Source organism: Balaenoptera ricei, chromosome 2 (genome assembly GCF_028023285.1).
Source record: "Balaenoptera ricei isolate mBalRic1 chromosome 2, mBalRic1.hap2, whole genome shotgun sequence".
NCBI lineage: Eukaryota > Metazoa > Chordata > Mammalia > Artiodactyla > Balaenopteridae > Balaenoptera > Balaenoptera ricei.
The window spans coordinates 156,672,418-156,678,043 of NC_082640.1; the positions used below are offsets into that span (position 1 = coordinate 156,672,418).

The following is a 5,626-nucleotide window of genomic DNA, read 5'->3' on the forward strand; positions in this document are numbered from 1 at the left end:
TATAGAAAACAAACTAGTTGTTACCAGTGAGTAGATGGAAAATGGTAGGGACAAATAGTAGTATGGGATTAAAAGATACAAACTATTATGTATAAAATAGATAAGCAACAAGGATATATTTTATAACATAAGGAATTATAGCCATTATCTTGTAATAACTTTTAATGGAGTATTATCTGTAAAAATACTGAATCACTATGATGTATACCTGAAACTAACATAATATTGTAAATCAACTATACTTCAACTAAAAAAATGGAGATCTGATAGAAACAATAACTGCTGCATCCTTTAATGTTGGCACTTTATGTCCATATTCCCACTCCAAACACAACGTTGTCTTTGATTTACTATGCTGCTAGGGTTAAAGGGACATTTAAAAGTCTTCCACCTGTAGTGTGATGATGATAGTCCTTATTCCAGAGGCCAAAACCCTATGAGGAGGTTATTTCAAATGCCAAAGGTATCAATCCCAGTTAAATACCTTGGAACCTGGGGAAGTGACCACTGGGTAGGACAGCAAACCACTGAACCCACTGTACACTGGACTTCAGCCTAAACTCCATTTATTGGCTGCCGTCCATAAGCTCCCACTATAAGAGGGTCCACGATGATACTTTGGAGCTCTGAGTATCAATATCAATGCAGACACATTGTCCAATAACTCTCTCAAAGCCTAGGTATTTCTTTATCCCTAGTGTACAGACTCCCAAGAAAATGGCTATAGGTGTCGGGGGAAGGACTGGGAAAACCATTACATTATATATATACATAATGTTGATGTGAGCTTCCTAGGAACCTAGTGATTTCTTTAGTCAACAGATTCTGTATCTGAAAATCAGCTTTGTTCCAGGAACTGGACAGGGTTTATGATTTTTTATTGTCACAACCATTCTTAGCCTCTTGCTCTTCCATTTTTGCCTTCTTCTGATTATAGATGGTAAACAACACCCTTTTTGCTTACTCATATTTTGCCACTTGAGATACCATGATTTGTTACCACCTCAAAAGTTCCTACAAATAAATTCCTTTAGCTGCCTCTCCAACCTTGGAAATTTTATAGTAATTGTGGTCCTAAAGCTTCTGGCTGTTAAGTACAGCGTCCTGGCTTCTGTAACTTCAATGGTCCTAACTTTCCCAATGGCTGTTAACACCTATCTGTGACAAGCTGTCCTATCAACAAACTGCACTACAAAAGAGACACAACTAAACTCCTTTGAGATGTTGCTGCCCCTTGCACCACTGCATTCTTTTTTTTTTTAAGCTTTAAAATTTTTTTTATTTATTTTATTTTATTTATTTTTGGCTGTGTTGGGTCTTTGTTGCTGTGTGTGGGCTCCTCTTCATTGCAGTGCACAGGCTTCTTATTGCGGTGGCTTCTCTTGTTGCGGAGCACGGGCTCTAGGCCTGCGGACTTCAGTAGTTGTGGTGCGTGGGCTCAGTAGTTGTGGCACACGGGCTCAGTAGTTGTGGCTTGCGGGCTCTAGAGCGCAGGCTCAGTAGTTGTGGCGCATGGGCCTAGTTGCTCCGCGGCATGTGGGATCTTCCCGGACCAGGGCTTGAACCCTTGTCCCCTGCATTGGCAGGAGGATTCTTAACCACTGCACCACCAGGGAAGCCCCACCAGTTCATTCTTGATGGGTCTTCTGGCCTGACATAATACATGCAATGTGGCATGCCCACTTCCCTTGGCCTTGTTCTTCCAACTTTCATAATAAAGAAAGCATTTCCACTTTGCTTGGGATGAGCTATCACTATCTCCCTGTATTTAATTGTTTCCCTAGCAATGAGTGTGCCTCATCTGGGGTGGGGTCCTTGCCAGGGTGACGAATCCCACATCTCAAGAAAGTGCCCCAAATCAATGAATTCATGCTTACCTTGATTTAAATCTAGCACCCCTTTATATAATAACATCTCATAAGCCAATCTCAGATGTTTTCCCTTTCTTTAGCCACTGTATGCTACCTAATTCTTGCAGCTACATTAGTGTGTAATCTCATCCCTCCCTCATCAGGGTGTTTATATCTTCAGCCAGATTATACTGGGTATGGCACAGCACTACAGATATTAGGGCATCCAGGAAGAGAAATGGGGACAGTTCTTTTGGGTTCATATCAATCAGAGCCAATATCTTCAGGAGCATCCACCTAGATGTTACTATCTCATGTATAATGGTCCTGGGCTTTCCCACCTGAGCCATGACTTGCAACAGACTTGCTCTGGATGAGCATGTAAAAGTTTGGAGCTCTTGGATTCTATCTATACCTGTGAGTGCTCCCCAGCTACAATTTTTCTTCCTCTCCAGGAGATAAAGCCCACTTGTGTTGAATGGTTTCCGAGCTAGTTGATTTCTTTATAGCACTTCTGAGATGCACTCTTTGCACCTTCACCAAAAATCTCCCTGCACTCTTCACCCTGTGATATCCCTTTTGATAGCAGTAGGCACCGTCACTATAGGGAATTCCATCCTGCATATATACATCTTTTGGGCACTGATGAGATGTCCCATTGCACCACTTTGGAAGGTCACATTCATTGACCTGATGTCTACAGAGTTCCCCTGATGGCATGAACTTGCAGTCTTTGCAACAAAGCCCAAAAGCACAAGCAGCCCCAGGCCTCAGAGTGCAGTTCAACAGACAACAGGGATCTTGTTCACACTACTTTATAGATCCACAGTCACACTTCTCCTTCAATCACACCATTCCCACAGCACTTCAGCATAAAGACTGTCCCCGGAATTGGAGGATTGTGCAGACGTGATCCCTGGTTTAAAATGGTCTTTGTAAAATCTGCATAACTACAGTTCGTGAATCTCTCTGCTGGCACTCTGATAGCATTCATGATGCAAGCACTTTTGCCTACACAAACAGAATTCTTCATCATGCTGCATGCCCAGAGTATTACCTAACTCATGAGCTACAGGGGGGACAAAAACAGACCAGAGACCTTCTTTGAAATTATTAACTCCAATTGAGAGGAAGATGACATATTCCTGCCACATAGGCTACACCAAGGACACTTATAAGTGAAATTTTAATGAAAATATTTGCATCATCATACTGTAGCCAGGAAAAACTGATTTGTTTCCATTGAGAGAAATCTTCTATCTTTATTAGTAATTCGTGTCCTCTCTCTCTTTTTTTTTTTTTAGTGTGGGTAAAAGTTTATAAATTTTATTGATATTTTCAAAGAACTAGCATTCGGTTTCATTGATTTTTCTCTATTAATTTTCAATTTCATTATTTTCTGCTTTAATTATTATTATTTCTTCTTTTCTGCTTACTTTGGATTAAATTAGATAGCAGATTATTAGTTCAGATCTTCTTTCTAATATACTCAGTGTTATAAATTTTCCTAAACACAGCTTTTACTGTATCCCATTAATTTTGAAAAGCAGTAGGATTTCCAATCTTTGAAATTTGTTTCAAAAAGTGTCCTATTTGGTAAATGTTCCATGTGAGTTTCAGAAAAATGTGTTCTGCTGTTGTTGAATGAACTATTTTATAAATATCAATTATATCCAGTTGATTGATGGTGCTTTGAGTTCAGCTATATCCTTCCTTACTGATTTTCTGCTGGCTGGGTCTATCAATCACTGATAGAGAGTTGTTCACGTCTCCAAATATAATAGTGCATTTGTCAGTTTCTTCTTGCAGGTTTATCATTTTTCACCTAAGTATTTTGCCACTCTGTTGTTAGGAACATACACATTAAAGATCGTTATGCCTTTTGGAGAATTGTCCACTTTCTCATTATTTAATGCTTCTTCGTATACCTGAACATTTTCCTTGCTCTGAATTCTGCTTTGTCTGAAATTAATATAGCTATTCCAGCATACTTTTGATTAGTATTAGCATAGCATCATTCTTCATCCTTTTACTCTTTATCAATGTCTTTATATTAAAAGTAGGTTTCTTGTAGACAACATATAGCTGGTTCTTATATTTTATATACTCTGATAGTTTCTGTCTTTTAATATGTGTATTCACATTTAAAGTGATTATTGACATAGTTGATTAATATCTACCATATTTGTAAAAGTTTTCTGTTCATCACTCTTTTTCTTTGTCTTCTACTGTTCCTTTTTTTTTGTTTTGCCTTCTGTGGCTTTAATTCTGAAAAACTTTCTCATTCAAATGAAGCCTATAAAACTTAATTCCCTTATGTGCCCTTCCATCCCTTTTACAGTATAATTATCTTAAATATTTCCTCTATATGTATTGAGAACTACATTAGACAATATAATTTTTGCTTCAGCTATTAAATATAATTTAGAAAATTTAAGATGAAAAAGTCCACTGTATTTACCCATATTTTTACTCTTCCATTGTCCTTCTTCCTTCCTGATATTGCAAGACTCCTTATTTTATAATTTCTGTTCTGTTTCAAGAATTTTCTTTAGCCATTGTTTCAGGCAGGTCTGCTGGTGACAAATTCTCTTAGTTTTCCTTCATCTGAGAGTGTCTTGGTTTCCTCTGCATTCGTGATGGATATTTTCACTGGATATAAAATTATGTATTGACATTTTCTTTTAATTCTTGTGAAATATTTTGCTTCTTCCTTTTGGCCTATGTGGTTTCTAATGAGAAATCTGTTATCTTTCAAGTTGTTTTCCTCCTATGGATATGATTATGCAAGATAATGTTTCTCTCCAAGTATTTTCAAGATTTTTTCTTTGTCTTTAGTTTTCAAAATTATGATTATGATGTTAACTGGCATGGATTCCTTTGAGTATATCCTGTTTGTGATTCTCTGAGCTTCTTAAATCTGTAGGTTATGACTTTCGCCAAATTTTAGAAATCTTCAGTCATTATTTCTTTGAGTACTTTGCACCCCTGCTCTAGTCTTCTCTCCTTCTGTAACTGTGATAACGTGAATGTTAGATCTTCTGTTGTAGTCCTAGAGGCTCCACATATTTTTTCCACTTTATTTTCTCTGTGCTTTTCAGATTTAGTAATAAGTCTTTCTCTGTATTCAATATCACTACTTATTTCCTCTGTTTTCTCTATTTTGTTGTCGAGCCCATCCATTGACTTTTTGGCTTCAGGTTTTGTATTTTTCAGTTATAAAATTTCCATTATTTTCTTTTTTTATATCTTATACTTCTTTGGTGAGACTTTATTTTCCTGCAGCTTTCTACTTTTTTCCAATTGCTTTGATCATATTTGTCATTGCTCATTGAAGCATTTTTTTTGTTGGCTACTTCAAAATTCTTGCCAGATAATACCAACATCTGCATCATCTCAGAGTTGGCAGCTGTTGATTGTCTTTTCTCATTCAAGTTGAAATTTCCTACTTCTTTATATGACAGGTGAATTTCCATTGTATTCTGAACGTTTTGGGTGTTATATTATGAGACTCTAGATCTTATATAAATATCAGGCCCCCTCTGAGAGTGTACTAGCAGAGGAAGAGAAGTGTTTCATTGTTATTGCTAGGTAGTGGTAGATGTCCAGGTCTCCACTCTGTTTCTGTTGACATGCTGAGGAGAAGGGGAACCTCATACTGTTAAAGTATGGAGTACATTCATTATCCCTCTTGGCCTCTGCTGACACCACCCTGATTGGGAGATTTAAGAATGCCTCACTACCGCTGCCCAAGTGGACTCCTATAACACTGTGGA

At 37.6% G+C, this 5,626-nt stretch overlaps 1 pseudogene; it reads right to left on the minus strand.

Annotated features, from left to right (window-relative positions):
- Positions 1-2,340: 2,340 nt before the first annotated feature.
- LOC132360171 (disintegrin and metalloproteinase domain-containing protein 21-like) lies at positions 2,341-5,326 on the minus strand (annotated as a pseudogene).
- Between the last annotated feature and the right edge of the window lie 300 nt (positions 5,327-5,626).